Source organism: Rhinatrema bivittatum, chromosome 2 (genome assembly GCF_901001135.1).
Source record: "Rhinatrema bivittatum chromosome 2, aRhiBiv1.1, whole genome shotgun sequence".
Lineage (NCBI taxonomy): Eukaryota > Metazoa > Chordata > Amphibia > Gymnophiona > Rhinatrematidae > Rhinatrema > Rhinatrema bivittatum.
Genome location: NC_042616.1, coordinates 439,990,318 through 440,003,492, shown reverse-complemented (window position 1 = coordinate 440,003,492; position 13,175 = coordinate 439,990,318). Strand labels below are relative to the sequence as shown.

General features: G+C 39.7%; 1 protein-coding gene across 3 annotated transcripts in view; it reads right to left on the bottom strand.

The window, feature by feature from the left end:
- CDH18 (cadherin 18) overlaps positions 1-13,175 on the bottom strand; it is a 1,107,921-nt gene that overhangs the window by 255,301 nt on the left and 839,445 nt on the right. The gene's annotated exons all lie outside the window — the stretch shown is intronic.

Sequence of the window (13,175 nt, the reverse complement as noted above, 5' to 3'; positions counted from 1 at the left end):
GACTCTCTCCAAGTCCGGACCTCTGCTTTGCTGACCACGCCGTTGACTTTCTCCAAGCCCAGACCTCTGCTTTGCCCAACCACACCATTGACTCTCTCCAAGCCCAAATCTCTGCTTTGCCTGACCATGCTGTTGACTCTCTCCAGACCCAGACCTCTGCATTGCCTGACTACTCCATTGCCTTTCTCCAGACCCAGTCTTCTGCATTGCCTGACAACTCCATTGTCTCTCTCCAGACCCAGACCTCTGCATTGCTTGACTACATTCTTGACTCTATCCTCATCCAGACCTCAGCCTTGCTTGCCACTGCTTCCAGATTGCCGCTGGCCTTGACTCCAGGTTACCTATGAAGATTCTTTAGTCTACATCATGGACTTCGCTTGTTCTTGCTCGATTGCCCCCTGTCTGACTTTAGTTCTATTGGCACCCGGGTCTCCGGGACTCCACCTCGTCCAGTACAGACTTTTACTCTGCTCTGTTGCTGCCTCTGGGCTAACCTCGATCCTTCCATCGACGACGACATACGGAGGCCCACTTAAGTCCAGCTGGCCCCAGTACCCAAAGGCTCAACCCGTGGGGAATGAGGGCTGGTATTGGTGAAGCGCCATCCAGCCTCCGTCCATCAGCCCTCTCCACCTGCCGATGGTGGGGACCTGTAGGATCCCTCTTTCGAGTTGTGTCAATCCCAGCTTGACTCAAGGGTCCACCTCCAGCGCAAGACCAGCAGCAGCAGCAACAAGAATATAAAACCTACCTAAATGCTTACTCCTCCCTTTCTCTCCCAACATATACAAAAAAGGTCTCTAAATTCTGGAGACATTCACATATGAATCTCTGACTTGTTGAATCAAACTTTCCATGGCAGAAATATACCAGAAATTTTGGAAACATAGGGATATGTAAGATTTAGTAGGGCATTCCATTGTAAAGCAATGATACATCTCACAGCCAATAACATATAATCTATCAAAGAAGGATGTAGAGCACTACCAACCTTATAAATTTTGAGATTAAATTCTAGAAAAATTAAGGCTGGATTATAGAGAAGTTTAAATTTAGTGACTTCAGAAATCCAAGAGAGGACTTAAAACCAACATTGGGAGATAATAGGATGAGCCCACCAAATGATAGAAAGTACCCTGCTTCCCTCATCCCCTTCAGCAAAAAGGATCCCTTTTAAACTCCATATTAAACAGTCTCACCAATGTATACTATCGCATGCAGACAATTTTAAAACTATTCTCCTGAGTGGATATACAGACTGAGCTAGTTTTATGCATCCTACAAAAATTATTCGCCCATCTATTCCTTACCTTTTGCAAGACCAAGATCCCTTTCCCAAGTACCTTTTTATAGTGTCTAAGAAGTGAGAAACCCTATTCATCAACAACCTATAAAGAATAGAGATCAAGGCTTTGTTATCTGAGGCAACTAAAATAAACTTTTCAAAGTTTGTAAGCCCTCTGCCACAAGTAAATTTGATCAGCTCTATAGGAGCCAACATTTAATTGACAGGAATACGCAGGAAACAAAACTTCACCTGGCAACTCTCCATCGAGGTAAAGGAGCTACCACTAAAAGGTTGACCCACCCTTTGAAGACCACATGCATACCACAATGGAAAGTTTATCCTGATAAAGTTACCTGGAAAATCCAGATTGTTCCAGAGAGGAGACAGAGGAGAAGGGAAAGATGACATTTTCAAAAAAGCAGACATTTATTTATTTATTTATTTATTTATTTATTTATTTATGTATTTATGTATTTATTTAGCATTTTTTATATACCGAGGTATAGCAGAGTTGCCTTCACTCCGGTTTACATTCAAAACAACTTGTTACATTGAAAGATATTTGAAATTTAAATTTAACAATAATGAGAAATGGCATAAATAAGAGTATGAACAGAACAAGATATACACAGGGTAGGTACACTGAATAGATGAACAGAGATATCTGAGTTCATCATAAAAGGAGGCATCTGTAGCTTGAATCAGGAGAGGTTGTCCAAGGGGGATAGTGAATGTTAGCAGGCTATGGGATTATAATTTAAAGTCATTGAGTGCTGTCCTTAAGAGTTTGGCTGAGTAGCCAGGATTTTAAGTCTTTTTTGAAGGATTTTAAGTTTTCTTGAGCGGTAAGGAAATGAGGTAATGAATTCCATAACTTTGGGCCAATGATGGAGAAGGCTCTGTTTCTGGTGGAGGATAGTTTGGCCTGTGGAAGTGAGGGAATCACTAGTTGAAGTTTACTAGTTGTTCTTGTTGTCCGTTGAGAGCAATGTATGTGAATGATGTCATCAAAGGCAGTGTAGTCGGCTTTATAGATTGCTTTGTGGAGTGTAGAGAGAACTTTGAATTCTATTCTTTTTTCAATTGGGAACCACTGTAATTGGTTGAGAACAGGTGTAATGTGATCAGATTTTCTTTTACCCGTTAGAACTCTGGCAGCAGCATTCTGAAGTAGCTGCAAGGGTCTCAAAGATGTTTTTGGTAGGCCAATCAATAGGGAATTGCAGTAATCCAAACCGGAAAAGATGAGGGCTTGTAGGACGGTTTTGAAATCATGGGGGTGAAGCAGTGGTTTTAGGTGTTTGATTATTTGTAGTTTGTGAAAGCCTTCTTTTATTCTTGTAGAGATGTGTTTTTTGTAGTTTAGATCAATGTCTAACCAAAATCCCAGGTCTTTAATGCTCTCTTTAAGTTGGATGAGGGTCTTGTCAAAATGGAAGGGTGGTATTGTTTTATGTCCAGGGTTTTTTCTGGCAATTAGTATACATTCGGTTTTGCTCATATTTAAACATAATTTGAGATGAATTAGCATGTTTCTGATTGCATCAAGGTGTGAGGCTGCTTTTGACATAGCATCTTCTATCGAGGAGGAAATTGGAATGAGGATTTGTATATCATCGGCATACATGTAATACGTTATGTCAAGTCTTGATAAGAGATGGCATAAAGGAATAAGGTAGATGTTGAATAAAATGGGTGATAGTGCTGATCCTTGTGGCACACCTGTTTCGAGGGGGATAGGGTTCGATGATATATTGTTGTAAGAAACTTTGAAATATCTGTTATTAAGGAAGGATGTAAACCAACTAAGAGTTTTGCCAGCTAGCCCAATGGATTCAAGACTGGAAATAAGAATTTTGTGATCCACTGTGTCAAAGGCTGCAGAGAGGTCCAAAAGAATCAGAAGGTATCCTTTTTTGTTGTCGAATCCTCTTAGGATGGTATTGGAAAGGTTAAGTAGGAGGGTTTCAGTACTGTGGTTTTTTCTGAAGCCAAATTGGGTGGGATAAAGAATTTTGTTATCGTCTAGATGTTCGTTGAGTTGTTTCAGAGCCGCCTTCTCTGTCATTTTGGCAAAAAATGGTAGGCTAGAGATTGGGCGGTAATTGTTTAGGTCGTCTGGGTTGAGGTTTTTTTTCTTTAATAAAGGTGTGATAGTGGCGATTTTTAACTAGGGAGGCAGCTTTCCTTCCTCAAGAGATTTGTTGACGATTGCTGCAACTGTTGGGGTTAAAGGGAAAGCAATTTCTTTAAGTACTCGGGTGGGAATGGTGTCTAGGTCGTGACGTGCAGGGTTGATTTTTTTCAACATTTTTTCTGTTTCAGTGATGGAGATAGGTCTGAAGTCGAGCCAAGGAGAGATGTTATTTGTTGGTTTGAAATTTGAAGTTTGATGTGGTGTTGAGGGCATCTGTTATTTTGGAGATTTTGTCCTTAAAGAAGATAGCTAAATCTTGGCTTAGGTTTTTTTTGGTGATAGTTGCGTTGGAGATGCAGTTATCGGTAATGAGGTTGTTTACAATGTTGAACAGGGATTTGGATTTGTTAGTGGAATTTATTATTTTTTTACCGTAGTAGTCCCGTTTTGTGTTTTGGATTGATTTTTTGTAGACAGCTAATTGTGTGCGGTATTTCTGTTGTGTAGCAGGCAGCTTACTTTTTTGCCATTCTTTTTATACCACACTGTCAAAATCTAAGACATAAGAGGATGTGAAATAAAAATAAGTTTTCTTAAATTCTTAGAGGCCCTAATATGGACAATAAAATCATTGTCTTAGGCTAGTACCCATTCCATAGCTACCCAATATGTGTCCATGAACTTATATAACCATTACATAGAGCTCTTTATCAAAGATGCCAGTAGTAAAACTTTATGTCAGGGAGTCCCACTCCTCCCTTATCCTTAAAGTTTACCAGAACCCATATCCTAACTTGTGGTTTCCTACCTTCCCATAAAGTCAGAAATCATTAGGGATAATCATTTTTTGACGATTTAAAATATCGTCCGATGTATTTTAAATCGTCAAAAATCGTTAGAGGCGCGATACAATAGGAGTTCCCCCGATTTATCGTCAAAAATCGTAAATCGGGGGAGGGGGGAGGGAAAGGGGCACACTAAAACAACAAAATGGCGCTGGCCATACGGCCGGCGCCATTTTGCAATACGGCAATACGGCCATACGGCCGGCACCATTTTGAAATATGGCCCGAGTGCAGGGAGGTCACGCCCGGACCCCCGCTGGACTTTTGGCAAGTCTTGTGGGGGTCAGGAGGCCCCCCCAAGCTGGCCAAAAGTCCCTGGGGGTCCAGCGGGGGTCTGGGAGCGATCTCCTGTGCTCGTGATGTCGGGGGACAGGAACCAAAATGGCGCCGGCGCTACCTTTGCCTTGTCATATGACAGGGCAAAGGTAGCGCCGGCGCCATTTCTATTAACACAGCCGTGGCCCGAGAGTGTAAGATCACACCGGGACCCCCCCACTGGACCCCAGGTAATTTAAAACATTTTGGGGGGGTTTGGGAGGGTGGGGGATTTATTTTAAAGGGTCGGGGTGGGTTTTAGGGTTGTTTTAGTGTGCCGGTTTTCCCGCCCTCCCCCGATTTACGATTTAAACGATTTAAAAAAAAACAAAACCGTGACGATCACATTCCCTCCCCCCCCCAGCCAAAATCGATCATTAAGACGATCGATCACATGATTCACATCTCAAGAAATCATCTTTTGAAGTTTAAAAATACTTAGCTGGAATCCGAATAGGCAACATATTAAACAAAAATAAAAAACTGGTGAGAACATTTTAACAGAGGCTGTTCTACGAAACCATGCAGTTAGGAGAGGGGTCCCACATAGACAAGTCATTCCTCACCTTTCTTAACAGCAGTAAGTAATTAATTTCATATAGCTTCTCCAGCTTATTTGGGATCATTATACCAAGATATTTAATAGAAGCTTTACTCCATGTAAAGGGATATGATTCCTCTAGGCACCTCTTATTGTCTGGTTGGATCCAAACCCCTAGAATTTCTATCTTAGCTTCATTTACCTTATATCTAGACACCTAACTGAATTTATGGATCACCTCTAGCACAACTCTCAAGTTATGATCATGATTTAAAACATATAGGAGCATATCATCTGCAAACAGCACTATTTAATTATCATTGGCATCATGTCCAGCAATCCTCAAAAACTAGGGAAGTTGCCTAATTATACCTGTGTCGGGCCAGGGTCTGAGTCCCTGCCTTAGGCAGAGGGCCCAGCATCAGAATTCAGCCTCCATGTCAGGTCACAGCATTGAGCCTGGATCTGGGCTGAAGCCCCGGAATTGGGACTTGCCTTCTGTCAGATACCCAATGGATAAGGTAATTTTTTTTCTGGTGTTTCATTTTTAGGGATCTCAGCTGAGGCCCCAGTGTTGGTCTGTGCCTCTGCAGAGACCCCAGTACCATGCTCAGGCATAGGCCACAGCCCCTGTTTTGGGCCTTCGGCCTATGCCCTAGGCAAAGCCCCGGCTTTGAGCCTAGGCTGAGGGGCTGGCTTCACACTCGGACATAGGATACGGTCCCTGCTTTGAGCCTTGGTATATGCCCTAGGTGAGGTCTTGGCTTTGGGCCTAGACCTAGACCTGAATCATTCATTTAAAACAAAGCAAACAAATAAGATTTGCTTCATTCGTGGGCCCCAATTAATTTCAGGGTCCCCCCAAATGAAACAAATTAGTTGTATTCATCACATTTTGCAGTTTCATTTTAAATGAATTCACATCCCTACCTGGGAATGCATGGGCAGTCTAGAAACAAGTATTTCAACCAAATCACACATCCCTTTAGGAAAGTTGATCAATAACCCGGTTATCTGAAATTGGCATTAGTCTGGTGGTGTGACATATTGGCTCATCCAGCACAATTTGGTTTGTTGGATATTTAGGGCTAGCATTTTTTTTTAATCAAATGTACACACTAGAATGTTCATGAGGTTGTATAAATCTAAGCTGACAGGTACAATGAGTTGAATGTTGTCAACATAAATTCAGTAATTAATTCTAAAAGAGGCTATGAGGACATCCAAGGGTTGCAGATAATTTTAAAGAAGGTTGTAAAAGTTCAGACCCTTGGGGTACATCAGATCTTAAAGGCTTCCAAGTTGAAGTCTGCTACTCTATTTCAATCTGAAATCTAATTCTAAGGAAAGTTTTAAAACATTAGAGTAGCTTACCTCCGAATTCAATGTTAAGCAGTCTAACAGAACATTGTGGCAGAAGTGTTGAACAGTGTGGCTATATCCAATAGTGCTAAAATCACGGCATTACCCTTATTTAGGTTAGATAATATAGGGGGTAATTTTCAAAAGGAGTTATGCGCATAAATGTAACTACTATTGTAGCAATTTTCAAACGCTATTTACTCACGTAAAGTGCATTTATGTGAGTAAATCCTATGGACAATTCAATGGCATATATTGTAGCAATTTTCAAAAACCCACTTACTCGAGTAAAGTGCATTTACTCGAATAAAGCCCAGTTTTACTCAAGTAAATGCTTTTAAAAATCAGGCCCATAGTATCATGTAGTGAAGCTAATAGTTTAGGCGCTGTGACTGCTCAAAACTCATACTGAATGGCAACAATAATATTTTTCTCATCTAAAATGTCCTGGAACTGTAAAAGTGCACATTTTTCTTATATCTCACTCAAAGAGAAGAAAGTAGAGATGTGTTGATAATTGGAGAGTATCCATGATTAAAAGTGTAGATTTTTTTAGAACAGGATATGCTGAAGCTCTCTTTACAATATCAGGAAAAGTTCCTTCAATAACTGAGGTATTAACAAACTTTGCTAATATCTCAGAAAATATAAATTCTTTAAACTATAAATAATCAAAAACTGACAAATGTCAAGTGGACATGAGATCTAATTGGGCAATCAATTGTGGAATAAAAGTAAGTGTGCATTTGTCTTTTTACAGATCGTACCTTGGCATAAGCAAATTAAAGCTGCAAGGAATATATTTGTACCCCTGTATATGCTGTTTTAATTGATGTTTGATGAAAGTAGTACTCAGAAATAGTAATTTTCAAACCGGTGCATGGGCACTGTTTGGCGCTTTTGCATCGGGGGACACCCAGATGTATGGCCATTATATAACTTGCATGCGTGTATGCACCCATATTATAAAATAGCCTGACTGCACATATATGTGCACCTACTTTTAAGTGGGCACATGCCTATGAGCGTAAATCCTACTTTTCCCATATAAGTCGGGGAATTTTTAATGGGGCACGCATCTAGCCATTACCAGTTTCCCCAGTTAGTCCACCAGTTTGCCAGTGAAAAGCTAGGTCCTCCAAACCCCTCCCCTGGTTTGACAGTCTACACCCCCCCCCCCCCCCCCCCCCCAAATACCTCAGACCCTTTAAACCCGAAAGAAATGTCACTGTTTATTTTTTAACTTACAACTTGTCCCTAGAAGTAAACTTACATGCCACTGGACCTGGGCATGTACCCAGGCGCATAAGTTACAATCCCATCTCTTGGACATGCCTCAAAATACCTATGCCCTGCCCAGATCACGCCCATTCCCCGTCCCTTTTTGAAAACTTTTAACATGTGCATTCAGTGGGAGATACATGCATTTCTGGACGGCTTTTAAATTCGGTCGATACGCGCCAGCCTGACTTGTGTGCACATTCCCCAACTGATGCACACACCGAGCTTTTAAAGTTCACCTTTAGGTCTTCTACTAAACATAGACCTTATTTGTGATGGGACATGCCATACCTACACATTCCCATCAGGGTAGGAATAGCAGTCATACTAAACAGTCATTTGAGTATCACCTTACAATGATAATACAATAGCATAATCATAAAAAAAAAATACAAATAAAATGAGCTAGATAAGATCCAAATAAAATCCAACCCAGGTGCAAATACAGCATTAGTAAACAGAGAAATAATGGTTAGAGAATAAGTAAGACACCTGAGACAAGGCAGTTATGCTAGAAGAAGGAGGAGAGCTTGCAAGGCCAGTCCAGACCTCCTGCCAAAAAAAAAAAAAAGTATTTTTCTATTATTTATGATCTTTTTTCTGCAATTATGTTTCTCTGTTTCTAGAAAGCATGGGATAAATACAGAGAATCTCTGAATAGTTAGGTCGATGGGCAGACTAGATAGGACGTATGTTTTTCTGTTTCTATAAAGCATGGGATAAATACAGAAAATCTCTGAATAGTTAGGTCGATGGGCAAACTAGATAGGACATAAAGTCTTTTTCTGCCATCATGTTTTTGTATAAAGTTCAGTGCCTAATTAGCAACCTGGTAAATCGTTAACCAGATCTTAGCCAGCCAACATCAGGTGCACCCAAATGCACTAAAGCACACCAAGTAGCAAACAAAGAAGCATGCTAATTTTGTGCTCCTTCATCGACACAATCACTCTCAACATGGCTGCCTCCGGCAGTAACATCTCTCTTTTCAGGTAGGGGAAAAGGCTTGCAAAATGGAAACAAGTAGTTCAAGGTTGCTGGAACAGATTTTGCAGACAATTCAGATGTTCCATTGTCCTAAACTACATCCAAAAGATTTACATTACCAAGCAACAGCATCTCCCTTTCCATAGCAATGTTGTGAATGTCTTCAATTAAATCTTTATCCATGTTTTCTGCCTGTGATAGAGGCCTGTATATGACATCAATAATATAATTGGATGTTCCATTCTCTCTTTACAGATTAACCCACCGTGCTTTATCCTTACCTCGTAAGCCCAGTAGTTCTGTTACTTTAATATTATTTCTAATATATGTATACAGTAGCATCATTCATTTTCCTTTTCTTCCTTTCCTGTCCTTTCTGAATAGACTTTAATCTGTTATAACTATTTCTCAGATATGTTCTCCGTGTACCATGTCTACACAACCACCACTATATCTATGTTAGCCTCTTTAATGACAGTCACTAGTTCTGGAACGTTATTTCCTGCTCAATGGATATCCATTCATTTTACCTGGATAAGTAAAATGTGATGAATATGTTCACTTTCAGTTTATTTCGGATGGCAGAAATCCAGAAATAGCCTCATTCATAAAAACAATTTAGATATTTGGATTTTTTTGTTTTGGTAAATAGCAAATAGATGCACTAATATGAGCACATTGCCCCCCTCCCCCCCATCCCCCAGTCTTCCAGTCCTCCACAGCTTACCCGTTCCCCCGACCTCAACTTACCCCATCAGGGGCTTTCAAAGGGAGAAAGGGGTTTCGGTCCCACTTGTAGTGTTTTTAAAAATGACACTGGTCCCAGGGCTGGCTGGTGCCTGGTTTTTTACACTCGTAAAGGAATACTGTTGCAAAACCGGTTTTTCTTCTGTATTCTTCCTGTCAATATTCTTCAGTTTCCTTCCTTTTCCCACATATTCTGCTTTTCCACCTCAGACTTGCAATACACTCTTCTATATGCTGACAAACCTGAAAAAGTCTTAGAACTTTGTTTTACTGCATTATTATTTCTGATCAAACATTTGTGTCTTGAATGCCCCTCCTATTTCCATTAGCTTTTCTATGTATTCCTCCCTGTCATCCTCTTTGTTCCTTTCAAATGCCAGACATTTTACCCTTACTTTTTCAGTTACCTATTTTGTAAATCATAATAGCCTCTTTTTCCTCTTACATTTGACAACTCCCCTAACATAGGGGACCTACTTACTAAGAAGACCAATTTTCAGTATACTGGAAAGCGATGAAGTTATTATTATTATTATTATTATTATTATTATTATTAAAACATGTATTAATTGCCTTACTGTTAAAAAATGTCCAACATGGTGTACAACAAGATAAAATACAATATAAAACAATTGTTTAAGACAAATAAAACACATTCTTCAACTATCAAAACATCTAATATAGCTCATTACTATCACCAGGAATCTCTTATCTAATAACCGTGACCCCACTATTGTTCCCTCACTCAACCAAAAATAGTGAGCATCAGCCATATTTTCAACTTTTTCTGAAACAGTTTTAGATCATGTTTTGGTCTTATATCTATTGGAAGGAACACTATTCCATAAGAGTGGTACAGATGTGAAAAAGGACCTATTAAATAATTTCACATGGCAGAACCTTTGTGCTGGTGCCAGTTCCACTAAATGTTGATCCATAGAGCATAAATTCCTTGTTGTCTCATGCCATTTTAAACTATTTTTCAGGTTTGGTGAACCATTTTTCCTTAAATTTTTAAAAGCCAGAATCAAACTTTTAAATTTACATTTTGTCTCTACTGGCATCCAATGCAGTTGTAATAGTAATGGCATTGCTCTGTCCTTCTCCTCACCACCCTTGCTGCTGTGTTTTGGATCATTTGTAATTCCCTAATTGTTTTACTTGGCACTTGGCAGCTCTAAATAGATCACATTACAATAATCTATTTGATTCAAAATCAGAGCCTATACCACAATTCGTAAAGCTTCCAAATCTGCTTCATTTGTATTACTATTTTCAGTTTCCAAAAAGTTATTCTTGTAACCTGGGCAATCTGTTTCTCCAAAGTCAATTTTTCATCCACTTTCACCCCTAATGACCTAACTTCTTCTTTATTTACTAATTCCACATTACCCAATCTAGGCCTTTTCTCAATTCCTCCCTTTCCAAAATGCAAAACCTCAGTCTTTGTAGTATTCAGATCTAAACTATTCTTCATTAACCAATGAATGAAGTTGACCAGATAACTTTAATCAAATATTCAGCTGAATTTATCTGGATAATTATTCTTCTAAAGTTACATGGATAAAGTTACCTAAATAATTTTGCCATGCACCCCAATATCTTAACAAATTGTGGCAGCTGAGTGCAGCTGATTCCCTTCTTCCCTATTACATACCTTCAAAACACTGTGGGTAAAAATCCCCACTCCCACCCCCAAAAAGTATCCCCAAAACAGCTTTTACCATCTACATTTCACAGTAATTGCTCTTGCACAGTCTTCAGTGACATCTTTATTGCCAAGGTAAAGGGCCTTTACTCGATCTTCATTCATCCTCTTGACTTATCTGCTGCTTTTTGACATCATTGATCACCATCTACTTCTGGATACATTGTACTTGATTGGATTTTGGAGTTCTGCTCTATCTTGGTTTTCTTCTTTTTTCTCCCATCATACTTTAACTGTAGCCTCTGGTGATTATTTCTCCATCTGTATTCAGCTATCTGTTGAAGAGCCACAAGGTTCTATCCTGAGCCTTCCTATCTTTTCTCTTTAGACATTTTCCCTCAGTGGTCTGAGCTCCTCCTACAGAACTTAGTACCATTTTTATGCTGATGACTCCCAGATCTACCTCTCAAAACAAGATATTTCACCAGAAATCTAATCTCGAATTTTAGCCTGATTGTCTGACATCTCTGCCTGGATATCCTGCCACCACTTTGAACTTAACATGGCTAAGACAGAAGTTCTTATTCCCTCACCTCCAAATCTTAAACCTGGTTCTCCTCTTCCCTGTCTTTTCTATCTTGGAGGACAATAATCTCATCCTTTCAGTTCCCTTGGCCCATAACCTTAGATTCATCCTTGATACTTCTCTCTTCTTCTCTACACACATCCAAAATACCGCTAAAACATGGCAGTTTTTCTTCCTTAACATTACTAAAATCCTTCCCTTCCTTTTTGAGCATGCTACCAAAACATTCATCTACTCTCTTATAAACCTCCCGCTTAATCTACTGTAACTTGTTCTTTGAAGGTTGCCCATTTAGCCCTTTTTCATCACTGTAATATATTCAAAATTTGGTTGCAACATATCTAAGACTATGTAACTACTCTTCTCAAGTTGTTACATTGGCTCCCTGTCTTCTTCTGCATACAATTCATACAATTTGCCAATAAATGCATTATCTCAGCAGCTCCTATTTACTTATCTTCTCTTTTCTCTCTCTAAACCTGTCCTCATGAACTTCATTCATCAAACATCTAACTGTTCTCTGTGCCCTTCTCCTCCACTGCCAACATCTGACTCAGCGCTTTCCACCTTGCTGCACAGTATGCCTGAAATAGACTTGCTGGGTTGGAGCAACATGCTCCCTCTCTGGCCATATTCAAATCCCATTTAAAAACTTACCTTTTTGAAGCTGCTTTTAAATCCTAAGCAGTTCTTTTATAATAAATGCACTTTCCATAGGCATTTGTTTTTCATGTAGGTTTGTCTTGACTAAATAGTAAGGTCCTTTGAGCAGGGACTATCACTTGTGTATATCTGTACAGCTCTAAATATTTCTAGTTCTTATTTAGAAATGATAAATGGAAGTAATAGCAGTTGTAGTAATAGTAGAGGGGAGGTTCTTAAGTCCTCCACATTCATTGGAAACTAAATGCTGGTACAGCTGACAGGTAATGTACTTAGTATTAAATTAATCACTTCACTCTGGGGTGTAAAGACCAACCCCCATTCAGAATTCAGTACTGAATGGGGATTGGCTGCTTTCCTGTTAGTGAGTGCTGAATGAGGTTTGGTCTCTTCCTTGTCAGTAAGACAGGGATTGGTCTCCTCTCTGTAGAGAGTTATGAATGGGGAGTGGTTTTTACACTCTAGGCTATACTGGCACTTAGTATTCAGAGTAGCAGAAGAAGTAAAGAACATTTCTTCCCTACAGCTCTGCTTAGGAGATGCTTTTGGGGTTCAAGTCAACTTAATTATTAGAGATGTGCATCATGCCAGCAATCATTTCTGTTTTCATTTTCGTAAAACCGCAGGAAATTTCATATCTCCCATGGTTCGGTATTTTTTTTTCGTGGCGAATCATTTCTGGTTTAGTGCGCACTAGCTCCCGTTAATGCATGCTAACATAAAACCGTTAGTGCACGCTAACTCCCATTAGTGTGTACTAAACCGAAAAATG